At 35.0% G+C, this 20,816-nt stretch overlaps 1 protein-coding gene across 2 annotated transcripts in view; it reads right to left on the bottom strand.

Annotated features, from left to right (window-relative positions):
* The window catches only part of FRS2 (fibroblast growth factor receptor substrate 2), a 97,817-nt gene that overhangs the window by 29,841 nt on the left and 47,160 nt on the right, over positions 1–20,816 (bottom strand). For both annotated transcript variants that reach the window (XM_037514006.2, XM_037514005.2), the window contains exons 2-3: positions 16,367–16,462; positions 15,383–15,425 (exon numbers count right to left, since the gene is read on the bottom strand). The gene's annotated coding sequence lies outside the window, so the exon portion shown is untranslated. The remainder of the gene's footprint in view (positions 1–15,382; positions 15,426–16,366; positions 16,463–20,816) is intronic.

Here is a 20,816-nt window from a genome sequence, read left to right on the forward strand (position 1 = left end):
CTCCCACGCTTCTGACTATACCCAGTGCTTGTATGTATAAATCAATCAATCAATCAATCTTTAAAAAAATAAAATATTTTCTCTTTGCTCTTTCCTGATGTAGGATGATAGTTACTACCAAGTGGTAGGATTCTGGAGCATGAGAAGTCCAATGTTCTTTTGAGCCATGACAAATAATGTGCATAGAGAATAATTTTGTAGTGCAGACTGCTGGGAACTATTTTCTCCAGACTTCAACAGGGAATGAAGTGAAAAAATGAACCAAAATTTTACTGGAAATAAAATTCAGAATTCTTAGTTTCCCTATCTACCACTTTAACAAACACATTATGCACCTTTTCCTTACAAAGGTTTCTTGGTTTGATTTCCTTCATATTTACCTTCACCTTATAACTCAAGAAATCAATCATGCATGGTGAAGGTATTTCTGACAAACCATATTCAAAAGTAGTGTTCAGGTAACTAGGGTTATTCCCTCTGAGCATAACTTATGATAAAATGTAATTTCAAAGTAATAAGAAATTTTCCCTTAAAAAAAGACAAAACGTGTAGAGAAAACAAATCTCTACAGAAAGCACCCAGAATTTCTAAGATATTTTTACTCCATCTCACTTTCAAAATGTTTTTTAACTGCTGCTAACTGAAACAGTATCTGCTTTAAATCTTTTTTTAAAGAAAAAAATCTGTGAGCTTAATAAATTTAATAGCTACAAAGAATATTAGTGTCCTGTTATAAACGTAACACATTTTTGTCAAAGCCTTAAAATTTTTAAATTTCCCATGTCAATTTCTATTTTGAAACCTCTGACACAATTAACCCTGCTAAACAGGAGGTAAATATGGCTAAGGTAACATTTTTATTCTCAAATAATTGTAAGATTGTAATTCTCGTATAATTAATAAATAGCCCACAACAGTTCTGCTATCCAAATGTATTTTAAAACACAGTAAAAAGCAAAAATAAAAGGGTTTGCTGTTAGCATTCTGTATTTCTCCAGTAGAAAGCACTATCAATCTCTGACCATGCCAGTAAGGGAGTAGAATACAGTGAAAATATCAAGGACTGAGACTTAGAGAGATCTGGGTTCTGCTTCACCTTTCTGAATTTATGATTCCACATAGGTAAGTTAAAAACACTTTCCACCAGTACTACCTACCTCATGGTTGTTACAGGTTTGAAGGTTGTAGTATTAACAGTGGTGGAGGGAGTCTGAATTAGGGTAGTGAATAATGAGGACAGGTACAAGAGGGTGAGATTAGAGTGATACTCAGGAGCTAGCATCAATATCACCTGATGGCTGACTAGATGGGGAAGGAAAGCAGGAGTCAATGAAAATGCCCACATTTCCCGCTTAGGTAACAGTACATTCATTGAGCTAAAGAATATAGAAATGACACAAGGTTCAAGGCAAGCTTGATGCTTTGGAAAGCTGCTAGTGAACTCTATTCTCTTCTATCAGAAGTAACTGAAATTAATGAAGCTCTTACAGAAAACCCAGGACTTGTCAAGAAATCTTGTTATGAGGATCGCTGGCTGATCAAGATAACACTGAATAAACATTTTAGAACCACTGAATAGATGAACTAAAGAGTGAAGATGCATATGAGAAATACATAAAATCTACTGAGGAATTAAAATAGAAATCCCTAAATGGAAAGAAACCAACAATACCCCAAAAAAGGCACAAGATGCAGAGAAACAGAAAAGTTCAGTTTTAAATCTCCTGGGTTGCCTGTGAGAAATCCAAATGGAAACACTTAACGGACAAACAGAAAACAGGTATTAAAGTGGGAAGAATAATCTGAGTGGGAGGTATGAATCTGGCTGTTCTCAGTTTATGGATGCAAGGCAGTGGACAAGATGAAATTGCCTATGAGAAGAAAATGAAGATGCACAGAAACTCTGAATGTACATTAAAAGAACTGCTCAGGAAGAGAGGCCCACAACAGAGGCTAGCTGAGCATTGCCCAACAAGGAGGAAGAAATCCAAGAATGTGATATCACAGAAATTTTAGGAAAGAGAAAGATTCAAGGTGAAATGGGGTAAGACTGCAGGAACCATTGAAAGTTAGTTTGGAGAAATTATTTGGCAGTCAAGAAGAGAGCAGAGATAGGTCAAATTTCTCTGTTACATGGACTATTGAACTTGACTTGGTCCTAAAAAAGAAATTGAACCAAATCACACACATCTATGAGTAAATAAAATTCCATCTAAAATGGAACTGAGTTTCCTTTAAATGTTGAGTTTCCAATCACTACCAATGTTTCAGTAAATTCTTTTCCTGTTTAAGAGACTGGATAAGATGAATTAAGCTTGCTTTCACCTGAAGTAAATTGCAAAAACTAAATATGAAATACTTTGCATTAAAAAGAATAAAAAGACACAACAAAAGAGCTTTTAAATACTCAGAAATATAAAATAATAGTTTCATGAAGTTTTAAAATTAATTAAAACTAAACTAAATTAAACTACATAAAAAAAAGATAAAAGCATTTTAACCCCGTTGAATCCAAAGTAAAATATTTAATGTGATATAAATTTTTAAGTCTTCACCGAAGTTTATGGATGACTTTTAGCTCTAATAATTGTCTAATGTCATTTAAACTCACCCAAATGAATTTTATCACTTTCTACAACTAAAAAATTGTGTGCATGATTTTCTTCTTTTTAAGTTCAGACACATCAGCTGTTTGCTAATTTGTTATTAAAGGCAGAGTTTTAGGGTTATTTGCTGTTCTGACTAGTTTTCACCTGACCCTCCAGAGCCTCCCTGTTCTGTGCCTGAGGAGCCTGGCCTGCATGAGCACTGGGAGACCATGTTGTCTGTGTTTCCACTTCTGACCGAAATCTCTACTGATAGTGCCAGTCTGGCAACCCTCTCCTATACCTACTGGCTTTGCTGGCTCAGGTAATCACTCTATCCCATCTCCCTTTTAGACAAAGGTGGTGGTAACTTTCTGCAGTCATCATTGCTTGTTGGTATCCTTTAAACCTGCCTACACTCTACAAACAATCCCCTCATTAAATTCTTTTCTATTATTTTTGTCAGGTTCCTGTTCTCTGCCAGCACCCTCATTGATACAGCTGCTATTAACTTTTCCAATATAGTAATAAAATATTGCATTATAACCACTGGAGAAAATAACTTATGAGAATAAGGCTACAACTACCACTTTTTACATTTCTTAGTCAAACCAATGAAATCTTCACTAAGAAGTGCTGCATTCCACTGGACACAATTAATTTGCATTTCTATGGAAAAGATGCCTGTGCTTTTTTAACAGTGTTCTACAAATTCCAGAACTATGAAATAACTCAAAAGAAAGTAAGACCCAATGATGAGCAAAACAGGACAGTCACCCATCTGTATTTACATATTTCAAAGTCATTCAAATTTTTCTTGACATAACAAAATTCCACATGGCTGCCTCTATTTCTGTGAAAGTAAAAATAAAAGACTTTCTGTGCTACAAGATCCTAAATATCTGTATCATTTCCTGCCCCTCCAGCTCTACTAGTGATCTTACGTACTTTCCACTCTCCTCTATACCCTGCTCCAGCCAGACTGGCCTCCTGCTTCTGGAATACACTATCCGTTTTCCTACCTACCTTTATAACTGCTGTTATCTCTACCTGGAACACTCTTCCACCCAGTAGGTATTCTCACTTGCTTCGGGTCTTCTTCACAAGTCAATTATTAGAGGACTTCCCAGGGCCCCTACACAAAACAGGAAAAGCCTTTCCCCACAACAGCACATGCCCTTATCCTTTTACACTGCTAACTTCTTCTCCAAATGACCTATTACTAATTTTCTTACTATATATTGACTACTTTTTTTATTCCCTGTCTCTCTACTCCACAGCCACCCAAAATATAAACTCCCGAGTTTATAAGCTCCAGTGCTTAGGCAGAATCAGAAACATACTAAATGCTCAAAGTTTTAGTTGAATAAATAAATATCCTAGGGCCTCCCCTGGTGGCGCAGGTGGGTGAGCACCGCGCTGTGAAGCTATCTGCAGCCTCTGCAGCATCAGTTCGATCCCGGCCGGCCAGCGAGGGTCCCACATGGCGCGCAGACCTCTCCTGTCTCGCAGGCTGCTCCCCTCAGCAGTGTATTTCGTCAGTCTGCCTGTTCTGTTCCCCGCTCTGTCTCTGGTGAATCCTTTCACCCTCCTGCACATCTGGCCTGTACCCCAGTTCTTGTATAAATAAAAATAAATATTAAAAAAAATACCCTAATGTTTCAAAATAACAACATACTTATTGATAAATGTTGTCCCTGAATTCCTGCAATATGAAAACATATCAAAAATGCTACAACCAAATAGTCTTAAATTTAGTTAATTTACGTTACTTAATAGTTATTTAAAAGATCACATTTTGAAATGGAACTTGAAATTATTTTAGATTTATCTAAACTGAGTTATTTAATGCTCTGAAATTTAGCTACAGTACAATGAAAATTATTTTTTAAAGGTTTATTTTTATTTATTTATGCATACAAGTACTGGGGTATAGGCCAGAGGTGCAAGGTAGGAGGATTGTAAGAGGATTCACCAGAGTGGGGAGCAGAACAGGTGGATCCACTGAAATAAACTGCTGAGAGGAGCAGTGGGCAAGACAGGAGAGAAGTCTGCTGTGCCATGTGGGTTAGCTCCCTGGCTGGGATAGATTTCATGCCGCAGTGGCTGGTGATAGTTTTATCAGTGCTGATATTTCAACCCCTGTGCCACCAGGGAAGCCCTACAACAAAAATATCTTAGAAGCAATGTTATCATGTTTCTGTCAAAGTGAGCAAGTATACTCACAAGGCTTAAGTAGCAACAGATATCCTTTTTTTTCATACATAGAGATTCAAGAAAGGACTGTCATTATCGAGATGTTCCACTTCCTACAACCTAGGTCACTCCTAGTCCTGTGATGAGTGGGTGTGGGTGAAGGTGAAGAAAATCTACAACTGAGACTACTTTCCATGTCGACTTTCTGAGCCTAAGTCTTTTCCCTTAAGCGCTTTTAATTTTGAATCTTAAGAAAATGCTTCATATTAATTAGTACTTTCTTTGATTAGCATGTGAAGTACTTGCCACATGCAATTCCAACACCAGCATCTTTGGTCTATCTAGTTATCTGGTAGTTATTTCAGGAATATGGTAGGTAAGTATAAAGCATGAGTTTGAAACATTACAAGATACTGAAATAATGGTTGAGATATTGAAATTAGTTTCTTCCAATAACTCCTTTCTTTAGAGTCACTCAAAAATTTCATAGGATAAAAGAGCTCATCTTTTTCTTCTTCCATTTATAAATAAAAGTAATGCTAACAAAGTAATAAGGCTTTAAATTCCTCCTGCTGATAAAGCTGAAATTGCTTAACACTGGGTTTGCTAGCATGCATATTTTCACTTTTTAATTAATATACTACCAACTAATATTTATTTTGTTATAACTGCAGGTACAAATATTAGTGAGGGAAAATATCCAAAACAAATTCTTTTCTTCCCTGCCTCCAAGAAAAATCCTGGGCTGGCAATAAATGCTATTTCCCTAATATATAGTCCTAGTAATACCTGCTTCAGTAAATATAAAAATAACCAAACCATCATTCAAGTTCTTCAAACAAAATTATTCTGAAAAATAGAGAAATAAATTACTTACTTGAACCAGTATTTCTCTCTTTATCAAAAGTGTGTTCAGATTATATCAAAAAAATAAAAAGCAGCTTTAGGCTAATTATATAAAGTTATAGTTAATACATTTTTATAAGAAATCTGTTAAAGATAAAATTTTTAAATAATAAAAAACTAACATTATAAAAAACACAACTTTCTACCATTTATGTAGGCCTTCAAAGCTGGCCGTCATTGCAGCATAATAAATGTTAAGCCTGTTTTCAAGAACTAGTTATGCAATACCCTCAAGCAAATTATTCTTTTACCAGCTTTTCTTAAAACTTTAGTTGCTACAGGAGTAATATGTATTAAAGAGTGGCCTATGAGCAAAATCTGGTAAGACTTGTAAACTACATGATTTCTGGGATTAAAAAATACTTTGATTCTTTTTTCTAAACTTTATTTTTTAAAACAACTTCAGATTTAGAGAAAATCTGAGCAGACAGTACCATACGTACATACCGACACCCAGTGTCTCCTATAATTAACATGTTATAATTAGTATGACACATTTGTTATAACTAATGAGCTAATATAGATAGAATATTAACTAAAGTCCATACTTAATTTTCTTTGCTTTATGTGATGCCCTTTCTATTCTAGGATCCCATCCAAGATGCCACATTCTATTTAATCATTATGTCTCATTAGGATCCTTTTGGATATTCAGTTTCTCAGATTTTTCCCTGTTTTAAATGACTCCAACAGTTTTCAGGAATACTGGTCAAGTATTTTGTAGAATGTCCTATTGGAATTGTCTCACGTATTTCTCATGATTAGACACAAGTTTGGGAAAGGAAGATTACAAAGATAAAGTGCCTTTTTCATCTTATCAACTCCCCTGAAAAACAGTATCAACATGACTCATTGCTGCTGTTGACCCTGACCACCTGGCTGCGATGGTGTTTGTCAGGCTGCTTCACTGTCAAGTTACTCCTCCCCAACCTCCCTCCATAGGGTACCCTACCTTGCTGAAGACAGAGTATCGGTATGAATTACTAGTTATGCACAGGACTTTGTCTCTTCTCCAATTATTTATTTACTCAGTCACTTATTCATACTAGCATGGAGCCATGGATGTTTATTTTATACTTTAGATTGTAATGCAGTACTACTTTATATTTTAGTTATTTTCTTGTTCAAGTTATTCCAACTTTGCCCCAGTGGAAGTTCTTTTGATTGTCTCCTATCTTCATTTGACACAGTCTCATCACTGCAGGTTTTTTGTTTGTTTAAAAACTTTCTTTCTTTTTGGCATTACAAGATGCTCCACATTGTTCTTAAATATTTTTTTGCTCCAGCTCTAGAATCATACAATTCCCCAGGGAGCTGTGGTTCTTTTTATAGAAGGATGGTCTCATTAAACAAGATCTAGCTCTTGCTCCCAGGGTGTCAATACTTCTAAGATCTTAACTTTGACTGAATTTTATGTTATTGGGTTGTCGGGAAAGTCATGCCGCATTTTTGCAGCAGATGGCACTACTTCATTTTTGGAAGTACTAGAGTCATTCGCATCCTTGTTATTTGCTAGCCATCTGACAGTTGACTGTTCTAGCTGCATTATAAAGAAATAACTGAGAGATTTGGTTGAGTTTTGGAGATTTAACGGTAAGTTGAAGATGGAAGACCAAACTGCATTTTCGCCATACGGAAGAACATGCGTCAAGCTTGTGAAAGTTGTGTAATGTTTAAGGTTATAATGCTGTACAAGAATGTCAGTGCCAACAATGGTTCATAGAATTCTGTGCTGGTAATTTCAATCTCAATGATGCTCCTCAATCAGGGAGGCCCACCGAGGTTGATGACGACAAAATAAAGGCATTGATCAAGTCAAACCCATGTTACAGGACATGAGAGCTTGCATGAAACATTGAACACCCATCATTCAAGCATTCATGACCACCTGAAAAGGCTGGGATATGTAAGCAAGCTCAATATTTGGGTTCCTCATGAACTCAAAGAAGTTCATTTGACGGCATGTATACACATCTGCAATATGCTCATTAAACATGAGGAAAATGATCCTTTTTGAAGTGACTAATAACTGGTGATAAGCGTATTCTTTACAGCAATGTGGTGCACCAACGGTCTTGGTCCTGACATGACGGTTCACCTCAAATGACATTGAAAGCAGACATTCATTAGAGGAAGGTTATGCTCTCAGGGTAGTGGGATTTTAAAGGTGTCGTGTTTTTCAAGCTCCTACCAAGGAATCAAATAATCAACTCAAATGCATATGGTGGCAACTGGAGAGTTTGAACGAATCCATCATCCACGTCCAGAGCTTGTCAAATGTAAAGAAGCTGTATGTATTCCCATCACAACCATGTAAGACCACACACAAATGTGATCACCCACCCAAAATTATTTGAGCTTGGACGGGATGTGTTGCCACATGCACCATCAGACTTACACCTGTTTCGCTCTTTTCAGAACTCCTTGCATGGTATAATGTTCAATTCAGATGAGGTTATAAATCAGCACCTTGTTCAGTTTTTCACTAATAAATTCAGGTCCTTCTATGAACAAGGAATTATGAAGCTCACTGAAAGATGGCAAAAGGTTATCAAACAAAACAGGCAATATATCTCTGATTGATCTTTGTTCTTTATATAAATAAATGACCTTTAAAAAACATAAAAAAATACATCATGATTTTTCCGACAACCCAACAGTTTGGGAAAAGTTTCAAGTATTAGATTTGGCAATGAGTCCTTGAATATGACACCACAACCACAAAAAACAAAAGTAAAAACAGATAAATTAGACTACATCAGAATTAGAAACTTCTGTGAACAAAAGAAAACAATTAACCAAGTGTAAACATCTGCAAATCATATGTCTTGATAAGGGGTTAATATCCAGAAAAATACACACACATATACATACACACCCACCCAAAAAAGCAAATAATATGATTAAAAACTAGACAAAGGTCTTGAATAGAAATTTCTCCAAAGAAAACATATAAATGGCCAACCAAAATATGAAAAGATACTCAACATTTCTAGCCACTAGGGAAATGCAAATCAAAACTACAATGAGATATTACCTCACACCCATTAGGATATCTACAACAACAACAAAAAAGGAAAAGTGTTGGCAAGGATGTAGAGAAATTGCAACCCTTATGCACTGCTGGTAGGAACATAAATGGAACAGCTGCTGTGGCAAACAGGATGGCAGTTCCTCAAAATATTAAAAAACAAAATTATCATATGATTGGGCCATACCACCCTGAGTCTATACACAAAAGAATTAAAAGCAGCATCTCAAAGAAACATGTTCATAACAACATTATAAGAACAGAAAGGTAGGGGCCTCCCCGGTGGCGCAGCGGTTGAGCGCTGGGTTGCGAAGCTGCCCGCGGCCTCTGCGGCGCCGGTTCGATCCCCGGCTGCTCCCCGGCCACCGGAGGAGGATCCCACATGGTGCGCAGACCTCTCCTGCCACCCGCTGCTCCCCTCAGCAGTGTACTTCAGTCCTTCTGCCTGCTCTGCTCCCCACTCTGGCTCTGGTGAATTCTCTCACCCTCCCGCGCTTCTGACTGTACCCAGTGCATGTATAAACAAAACAAACAAACAAATATAATTAATAAATAAATAAACATGCCTCTATAAAAAAAAAAAAAAAAAAAAAAGAACAGAAAGGTAGAAGCATAGTAACTGCTTATAAATGCGAATGGGTAACAAAATACTTATATATATAATGGTATATTATTCAGTATAAAAAAGGAAATTTGACAAATGCTACTGCAACATAGATGAACTTTGAGGACATTATGCTAAGTGAAATAAGCCAGGTACAAAAAGATAAATACTGTGTGATATTGCTTACATGAAAGATCTAGAATAGCCAAATTCAGAAAAATCAGAAAGAAAAACTGTAGGAAAAGAAATGAGGAAAAGGAAATGAATAGGAACTGTTTAATAAACAGAGTTGCATTTTTTACAAGATGAAAAAGTTCTGGAGATTGGTTGCACAACAGTGTGAATATATTGAACACTACAGAACTATAAGCTAAAAAATGGTTAATATGGCAACCAGTTATCATTAACATGGTATATTTTATGCTAGATGGTGAAGATGGTAAATTTCATATTTTATGTATAGTTTGTCACAATTACAAAAATTTTTAATCATCACAAAAGATTTTTTAAAAACTAAAATAGGACAATAATGAAAAAGGAAAATCACACATGAACACTAGTGTAAAAACCCTAAACAAAATATAATCAAACCAAATGTAGTAATTTATAAAATGATAATTCATCATGACTAAAATAGGTTTATACCAGGAATGCTTAGATTATTTGAAAATTAATGTAGCTAACCATATTAACAGATTAGAGAAAGAAATTTGGGCTTTACAAATGACACAGAAACAGTAATTCCAAAGGGCACCTGCATCCTTATGTTTATAGCAGCACTATTTACAATAGCTAAGCTATGGAAGCAACCCAAATGCCCAAAAAATAGATGACTGGATCAAGAAGATGTGGTACATATACACCATGGAATATTACTCAGCAATCAAAAAAGATAAACACATGCAGTTTGCAGCAACATGGATGGAGCTAGAAGGGATCATGCTCAGTGAAATAAGTCAGAAAGAAAAAGAAAAATAATGGATGGTCTCACTCACAGCAGGAATTTAGAAAACCTAAATAAGAGACCAGGAAAAAGACTAATCAATACAAAGTAAACATCAAAATCAACAAGCAACTATAAACCAGAGACCACACTGTGGGGGGGTGGGGGAGGGAGGGAAGGAAGGACTAGAGTCAAAATAAGGGGGGAGGTGCAATTGTATGGGGAATATAACCAAAATGAAAATGCATACATTGTGCAAAGATGAAAAAAGATATAAGAATTATATAAAATAAAATATTTAAATTAAAAAAAGAAAGAAGTTTGGGCTTTAGAAACATCTATTCATGATTTAAAATAAACAAACAAAACAAAACTTGCCCCAAACGAAACTCTCCTTAACTTGATAAAGGCTATCTTTAAAAGTAAAAAAATGTATGATTTTAAATAGTGAAATTTGAAAGTATTTCCTTTGCAATCAGGAACAATACAAGAAACAATACTGTGAATGTCTACAGATATCTGAGATAGTATAGTAATAGTTCAGGGATAGACAAACAGACCAAAGGTACAGAAATGAAACTCTCTCTCTCTCTCTCTCTCTCTCTCTCTCTCTCTCTATATATATATATATATATATATAGTTCAGAAACTACATATATACATAGTTTTTTTGCATAAATCATGTTTCCAAATATATATGTGTGTATGCAGTTTATACTACATACATAGTTTATACTACATATATATATGTAGTTTCATTTCTATACCATTGGTCTGTATAAACTACATACATATATATGTAGTATAAACTATGTATGTAGTATAAACTACATACACACATATATATGGAAACATGATTTATGCAAAAAAATTTAAACATCAAGGAAAAAATGAAGGACTATTGCAATACTATTAGGATAATCAATTATCAATATGGAAAGGCTGAATTCATACTCAGTACTTCTTATACAAATCAGTTACTAAGAGATTTATAAATTAAATGTGAAATGCAAAGCCATAATTTTTAGTTAAAGAATTATCTTCATGACTCCTGGGTACGAAAAGATTAAGATAAACTATAAGGGGAAAAATTTATATATTCAACTACATTAAAATTAAAGACTGTTGTAAGGTATAAACAGATTATATTCAGTTGTGTTTGGGGCAAGGAGACAAGTTATAGAGAATGCCATCAAAAGTTATCAAGGTGTACATGAGAAATGGCAAACAACCAACTGAATCCAAAGATTAAATTGTTTTAATCTTTTAATTTTCCTCCATATTTTATAAATTAAACAGCAATCATGTCAAGACAAGCAGGCTATCTGATTAAGGAAAAAAAAAAACGTGATGCTAATGTAATATAGGGTTGCCAATGTTTCAACTACTTTATTTCTTAAATAGATTATACATTTATGTCCTCATTTAAGATCAACACATTATTGTAGGGATTTGGAAACAGGATTTAAAAAAAAATACCCTCATGGTTCACCATCTATATCAATGTTTATGTCATATCTCATTTCAAATATTAGCAATGATGCCCATAATAAAATCTAAATAGTGTTTCAGTTAAATGACCCGATCTTTTCCATTGCTCCTTGAATCGTACTTTTTTTACAAAATGACAGAACCTATTTTTGGATGCTTCAGGGAAAAAATAATGTACTAAGGTAAGATCTCCCTTGGAAAGAATAAAAACATTAAAAATAAAAAAAGAAATTAAAGAAAATACTCCACATAAACACTTCCAAATAATTCTGAAATTAAAAGTGCCAAAGAAATAAGCACAATTACAAGGAATACATCATTCACTTGGGAAACTACTAACATTGTATAGATGACTAAAAGGAATATACTGGAAAGATCATTTCAACAGTCATTTTAACAATATGAAAGTATGTGTCCAACAAGCAAAATAAATTCATTCCCATTTCATCCAACATCAAAACATCCTCCCCTTCACCCAAAACACACATATACATATAAGTAGAAGTTTTCGATCTAAACTGTAAGCTCTGGCTCACATGAAAACAAAATGATTTTAACCACAAACAGACTTGTAGTTTCTACATGCTGCCCACACAGCATTTTGTGAGCATGTGATTAGGAGGAATGATGCACAATCACACCACATTCCTTCCCTCAGCTCACACATCAAGAACTTGCCCTCCCAGCTGCATTTTTCTCCAAACAGCCATGGTCACCTTAGCAACCCTATGCTCCTAATATGGACAGCTGGTCCATTTAAAGTCAGCCCTTCTTGGCAGGAAAAATGCTTGTTCTTCAAATTGGGGGAGAGAGGAGAGGTTTTCCTTTCAATACACATTACAGGGGTTGATTTAACTTGATCAGCACTTTTGTTCTGTGGCAGCAATTTGTGTCGAGTTTCAATCTATTCTGAGTTTTGAGGTTTGTTTTTTTTTTTTTTAATCTAAAAGCAAGTAACTAAAAATTAAATCAAGGCAGCTCATATGGAATTCTAAAGCAGAGTAGAACATGAAACAAAAAGGTACCTGAACCAATTGTATTCTTTAATAAAATGTCACTACTACCCACTTTTTTTAAAGTTCAAGTTTACTTAAATTGAATGGTAAAGTCTAAGCCATCATATACAATAAGAAACCAGTCAGAAGACCTATGTTTTTAATATCATTGTCTGCTTTTAAACAAAAACACTGTTAAACTTCAAAGTCCTATAATGCCAATATAGGCAATAAAATATAACTTAATCTGTATTATTTTACCCCACCACCTACTTGTGAAATCTCTCACAATCTTTCAAAGACTCAAATGTAAAGTAGATATTGAAACCAAATGGTTAGTATATTCAAGGATTCTCCAGGCTTGGATTACTCAAAACCAATTTTGACCTGTGCTTATACCACTAAAGCTAGGCCTGAACAAGATTAAGACTTTCAGGATAAAAGATACAGGTTTATAATACAATTTGCCTGATTTTCAACCTATAAACAATTTGGGGTAAGAGGGTTACCATATTCCAAAATACATGACACCAACTCTTTAAATGCTTAGGCATGTTCAAAAGCAAAAAAAATCTTTGATATTTATTCAAAATTGGAAGTATTTATGAAAAATCCTCCATCTAATAATGATGGACAATATCCATATTAATTGATTAAATACTGTTTTAGTGAAACGAAAGGTTAAAGTGACTACCACTTATTCATTAGTTATGTTTTTCTTTGTACATGTGTATTTTTCTTAAACTTCTCAGGCTATGAGACACTTCATGGTTAGAAACATTTCTTTATAATTAAAACTATCTTTGTAATTATACCTTCTATATCGAGCAAAATATCCATTGACAGGGTGGCAGTAAAGATTAGTAAAAAGTATCTAAAGCTAATTCCATTACTGGCTTCCTCATTTGTAAAATGAGAGTATTATCTGTTCTGCTTATGTCTTGTGTTAAGATATTGAAGTGAGAATAATGACTTTACTATGCCATACAAAATACTCAAAAATTAAAGAAACTAGACTAAGAGACTATGTTTGTCACCTGATGTCTAATTTAATGAACAGTTATTTTTTAAGAATGGGGGAAATACTAAGCAATGCATGGGATACCAAATTAATATCAATTTTTAAGAGTTGTTTATCTTCCTACTAAAGATCTTATAAATACTTAAGTGTCAACATATAAATAACTATATCTTCAAAAAGTCTCAACACAAGCTTCACTTTTAGCAGATATGAATTCCCTTTCTATTCCTCTAAATCAGTTTCACATTTCCTACTAGGCCCCCAGAACTAAGTGCCTCTAAGATCCCCCTCTCGTACGAAAAACTGCGCCCAACTAGGTACCTTTAGCTTCTTCTACCAGATAGAAGCCGCTCCCTGATCTGATCTCTGCTGTCATTATCCTCCTCCTAATGTCAGCACCCATCCCACCCTCTCACAGAGGTCTCCCTCTCCAGTCTTCACTGTCTCTGGTCTTCACTATGAGGCAAACCATCACTACAGACTTGGAAGTATCATCACTCTGACAATTTCTAGTTAGGGAATACAAGAGAATTTGCTTCTCCTGACATTGTCGTGCAGCCACTGAGCAATGCCCTAAGTACTATGGATAGGCTCCAGGAGTCCTCCCAAAGTCCCTCAAAAGTAAGAAAAAAATAACAGCAAGGAGTTTCACAAGAAACTTGGAAATGAAAACTATTAGTAATTTGCTCTCCCTTCTTCCTCATCACCTAGTGGTCCCTTTATTGTAACCCCTGTTATCAGTTATCAACATAAAATGTGATAAACTGATGTGATAAACTAATTCTAGGGCAGTAACAAAAAGGTGGAAAAGGTATGTTTGAGAATACATGTTCTCCTTAGGACATAGTATACTGAAAAAGGAGAATGAATAATAGGGGTATGGGTATAAATACTTTATTGAATACTTTGTTTTACAAGCATTTCTAGTTAACAGACTGAAAATCTACAGTGAACCCTACAACAATACCAAAAAGTTCCCAAGAAAATTTGACAAAATGACTTCTTATTGCTACCAAGAAATTAAGTTCCTAGCATACAGTAAGCACACCAATAGGAGATTTTACTGTCTACTCACTTGAACATTTCATCCTTCAGAAGTCTAACATGTATAATAATGTAAATCAATGATTTAAATTTCATTGTAAAGGTGATCATTCGGGAATTTAAAAACAAATATATATATATATATATATATATATATATATATATATATAATTAAATAACCTCCTTTAATTGAAAGCTCTCACGAGAGAATCAATATTAAACCCTTCACTCCCCCAAATCAGTTAGACAATGTTCACTGAGGTAAAGATGAATGAGGCCAATGGAAGAGAATAACACTTTTCCTAAAATGTACACCCACTCCTAAGGATGCTAGGAATTAGCTCTAACCATGACAAGTACTATGTAAAGCTCAAAAGTGATCATTTTTACCTCACCCTTTTAATCCTAAATTGAAAGTGGGTAAGCTGTGTCTTGCTGGCAAATTCTGAGGTAGTAAATAGTTAACAAATTTTTGAGAATCATGGTGAAAAGGATTTTAAAAATCAAATGCAATTAAATCTTTATTCAACTACAATTGTTTCACTACTTTATTAACAATTTCTTACCTTGTGGAATTATCTTCTGAGAAAAAGAGATACAATTTTGCTCCTAAAAAAATGTCAGATAGAAAAGTTAGTTGCAAAACATAAGGTCTCTTGAAAATGAAGTTACAAAATAGCTACTACAGTAAGTAGATCAGAATATTATAATATTTGGTGGTACCAAATACTGAGACAGTAAGTCCCTAATAATAAAAGTACTTTATTGTATTTATAAAAATAAAACCTACTGCATTATTTATTATACTATAAAATTTATTATTCTATGATTACAAAAATACTGCTTTACTGATTATCAAGTCACCTTGGTAGAGTACAAAATGACATCTGGCATATTTTCACATTCTAAAAACATCAGTACTCAGTTGGGTTTTACTCTTGCCAAGATTCAATATTCTGAAAGGTAATTTTTTTCCCCTTAGGTATAATCCACATCATAAAATTCATCCTTTTAACATGTAAAATCAGTGATTTTTTACTATATTCACCAAGTTGTGTAACCATCACTGCCATCTATTTCCAGAATACTTTCATCACCCCAGTAAGAAATGCTGTACTGAAGGGTATGTTTTCATTCCCAAGAAGAAACATCTGAAACAAATTTAATTTTAAAATATATACAAGAAGCATACTCTTTACAACGTTATAAGCAAAATCATGTCCTTTTTAAAAAAATGTATAGAACAAAGACTGATCAGTAGGGAAAAAATATCAAAAAATTATGAGTAGATATATTTGGTAGTGGTGCAATACTCTTTTTCATGTATTTCCTCTTAAACTGTAATTTTATAGTATTACTTTAATGGTACTTAAAAAGGCACAGCACAGACATATTTTTCCTAGAATTCTATGCTAGAATTTGTAGTACAATCCAGAGTAAAAACAGAAATACAAGTTGAGACTTGAAAAATGTATACTATATTTTTTTATAAAATACTTTTCAAAGTAGATAAAATGCACATAAAGTTAAAAAAAGTTGGCAATACTTACTAATCTGGTTGAAAAGCCACAGTTGCATCTTAGTTTATGACAAATTGACTGTTTCATCACTTTTGCATCTGGGCATCTACTTCTTAATGGTCATTTCTGAAATAAAAATGTAGTAATTAAGACCATAACAAGAAATCATATTTTTAAGGGAATTATCTAAATTTTAATGACTATAGGGAATTATCCAAAGAGTTCTTGAGCAACTTTCTAATAAAAAGACATTAACAGAGCTGAGGGATGAAATACAGACTATCACCCCACAGGACTAGAATTATACAGTTCTGCTATAAACACTGAGCATAAAAATGTATGGCCTCTCCAGTACTCAATATTGTGCCCTTTTATAGGCGTGAAAAATAAAAAATAAAGATGGAAAAGAGAAGTCCTAAAATTGCACATTTGAAAACAATACTACTTCTATACCACCTTTACCACCCATTTCCACTCTTACCACCATGGTACATGCCACCTTATTTCTCACCTACATTACTATTATAGTTCTCTCTCTGATCTCCCATTCTCTCCCACTGCTCATCTCAACAGATCAGTCGGATTATTCCTTTTAAAAAGAAAGTCAGGGGCCTCCCCTGTGGCCCAGTGGTTGAGCGCTGGGTTGCAAAACTGCCCACAGCCTCTGCAGCGCCAGTTCGATCCCCAGCCCCTGCGAGGGTCCCACATGGTACGCAGACCTCTCCAGTCGCTCACTGCTCCCCTCAGCAGTGTACTTTGTCACTCTGCCTGTTCTACTCTCCGCTCTGGCTCTGGCGAATTCTCTCACCCTCCCGCGCCTCTGACTACCCAGTGCTTGTATAAATAAATAAATCCTTTTTAATAAATAAATAAATAAATCAATCAATCAATCAATCAATCAATCAATCGAAAGTCAGGGGCTTCCCTGGTGGCGCAGCAGTTGAGCGCTGGGCTGCCCGCAGCCTCTGCAGCGCTGGTTCGATCCCCGAACCCTGGCGAGGGTCCCACATGGCATGACAGACCTCTCCTGCTGCGCCCGCTGCTCCCCTTAGCAGTGTGTTTCATCAGTCTGCTGTTCTGTTCCCCGCTCTGGTGAATTCTCTCACCCTCCCATGCTTCTGACTGTACCTAGTGCTTGTATAAATAAATCTTTAAAAAAAAAATAAAAAGAAAGTCAGATCATGTCATTCTGTTCAAATCCTGTGAGTTCCATCTCAACAGTTTACAGCCAAAGTTCTAACAAATTATCCAAAAGGACCATGATCTGATCTTCCCTTTCTTATCTCTCTAAACTCATCTCATACTACCCCCATCTCCTCCCTGGTCACTCCATTCTGGAAATATTGGACACTTTCTTTAAACACATCATGCATAGTTTCACTTTATGACTCAGAACCTGCTTTTTCCCTCTTCTTAGAATACCAGATAAATCTCTAGCTTATTCCTCCTCCATTTTTTTTAGGAGTTGTTTTGTTTTGTTAAGTTATCTCAGCAAAGAGATTATGACCTGGTATCCAGGAAGGTCCAAAGTATCTGTGTTCGATTTCCTTATCTGACAGAAAATACATAAGGAAAAATAAGTCATAAATTTTGGAGACGTAATCATGTGAAACACAAATATCAATTTTCATAGCTTTGTGTCTAAACATCTAGAGTTATACCATCTCTTTTAAGTGATTCTTATGGTCCAACTTCAAAGATAAATGAAGAGTTATCAGTGAGCCTTTTTTTTTTATGGTTGTTTTGTTTTTAAATCATCCATACCCTAACTCTATAAAGGTGTAGTCAGATTTTAATTAAACGAATCCTATTAAAAAACAACTAGCAAAATAAATGACATTCCCTCTCCACCCACCTTTTAGGGATTTCTGTCTGGGATAATCTTATAAAGTTCAAAATAATCTCAGCAAGTTTGACTATTTTCAAATTTATCTGTTACCTTTAGACATGACCACCAGAAAGATTCAAAAGAATTCACTGACTCTCACATGACTAGACTAGCTGAGACATGATAGGGATGTTTGAACTTAATTATTTTTCTTTTAATAAACAAATTCCCCCTGGGCTAAGGCCTACTCTGTCTTGTAAACATCCAGTGGCTGGCAAGTTTCAGGGTTTTAAGAGAGATAGCCAGGGGACAGAGAAAACAGCAAGTATGACTCAATGATCACATTTAATAGTCTCTGAAGACCAAAACAAAGATACCAGTTCTGGCAAGAGTCATCTAGAATTGCCCCAAAACTGACTTATCCACATACCTTTCATCTGAACAATTTATTTTCACTCAGCTTAAGGTTCACAAAGCACTTGTTATGTGCCTATCAGACTTTAGATGCAAAAATAAACCAAGAGCAATCAACTTCTAAGAGAGAGTTTAGTTAAAATCTGCTTTGTTTGAGGAGGAGGCCAAAAACAGACTCTTGGATATTTTTGTGCAGAAAAACCCCTACTCATTTGGAAATCAGTCTTTAGCAAGTTCAACCACTTGAAAGAAGGCCAGTGATTAATACTGAAGTAACCTTTACTGAGCAACTTCTGTATGCCAGATATTTACATTAGCTCACATAATTCTCAGAACTTCCCTATGGAAAAGGTATTAACAAAGCACAGAGAATGATCAAATAACTCATCCAACCAGAAGGAGAGAGCTCCAGCATGCAAAATCTCCATCTTTATTATTGTAATGTGCAGTAATGAATTGGAATAAAATTATTAGTCACAAATACCACATTTGCCTGGTAGGAGTAACAACTAAATCCAAGCTGCTCATTTAAGAAATTTGTTCCATTCTTCCAACGTTGTCTAAGAAGATAAAAGGAGAAGGTCCACTGCTACACATTAATGAGAAATCTAAGGCATTAGGGGATGAATCAGAAGAATATACTACATACTATATTTAAGTCTAAGGAAAATGACTAGAAGTAAACTTGGCACGGCTCAACTCATGAATTAGTATTCACCGATATTAACCTGAACACTTCTAAGTGATTGATGGCTAGTTCAAACACTCTGAAAATCACTGAAGAAATGCAGGTACATAGGTGTTTACCATACGGGATTCTGTATTTTACTGGATGTCAGCAATATTTGTCTTTTTCTACCTTGGTGCAAGACAGATGGATGGATGTATACATGTACACACACATACATGTAATATACACATAATGCACATATTAAAGTATTCCATTCATTTTTAAATTTTACAAGAAAATTATTGGTGTTGTGATTCCTAATTTTAGTTTCCTGGAAAAATCTCTCAGGTCAAATATCTTAATTCCTGACATTATGGATAACACAGACCTTGCTTCTTTATATTCAACAGAATCAGACCTTTTTACTAGTTTCTACTGAGGTAACATCAGTTTACAAAACTGTTAGAAGTATCGATCACACTTCTTCAAATGTATGCTATCATACCATGTCCACCACGAAAGTACCAGTAATCTGCCATAGTTCAATGAACTTCCTCCCCTTCTTTGCCCCCTTCACCCCACCCCTGCCCTATCCTCTAGGAGAAAAAGTTCTGCAGTCAGATTTCAAGAGTTTGTTTTGACATTATTTTGCCTGTTTCTTTACTTTGTTTCTTTATGCCCACAAGTGAATTAATCTGTTATCCATCCTTCTCCTTCTGACTTATTTTATTTAGCATAATCCCCTTCAATTCCAACCATGTTGTTACAAATGACAAAATTTCATCTTTTTATAGCTGTGTAGCATTCCAATGATAAATCCATTTCCCCAAAGCACTCAATATATGCTACACCTGTTTTCTCTGAACTGCTGCTATGAGATACTATTTCTTCTAAAATCCACAAAATTTTTAATTACATTCATCAAATAATTCAAAGGAATTTAGTGACCCTCCATTACTATGACTCCCTCTCATTACACATGACATACCTTCTTAATATTCTGTATTTAAATGGCATGTAGGGAAAAAATGCTAGGAAGGAGAGTGAGAAAGACAAACCACATATATCGGCCATATTAGAAGTAACAGAACAGATTTTGAGGAGGGGTGGTGAAATAAGATCATTTTGTATTTTCTAAGTGTATACAGTACACAGCCAATGAGCAAAGAACTTAAGTTCACATTATAAAATGGTACTTTCCTACAGAATTACCCATTCCAACAAATTTGGGCTTAATATATGTAACACATGTAATTACAATAGATTGCAATGCTTAAGAGTTTAAATGAATATATGAATTCTGAGTATAGTACATAAATTCAGGGACATGAGAAACGGCTCGTGTGTCCTTCAGAAATGACAGAATTCCAATTAAGTAACTTGGTGCAGCTTCCTTGGTGCAGCTCTGTAGGACAGTCTGGCTGGATGGATCGCTGCTCTGGCTCATTGTGGTACTTCACACAGAGATTAATTTTTTTTTTAAGATTGATTGATTTATTTATGCATACAAGAGCTGGGGTACAGGCCAGAGACGCAGGGGGTGAGAGGATTCACCAGAGACAGAGTGG

The sequence above is a fragment of the Talpa occidentalis genome, unplaced genomic scaffold (assembly GCF_014898055.3).
Source record: "Talpa occidentalis isolate TD23 unplaced genomic scaffold, MPIMG_talOcc4v2.1 talOcc4.16, whole genome shotgun sequence".
Taxonomy (NCBI): domain Eukaryota; kingdom Metazoa; phylum Chordata; class Mammalia; order Eulipotyphla; family Talpidae; genus Talpa; species Talpa occidentalis.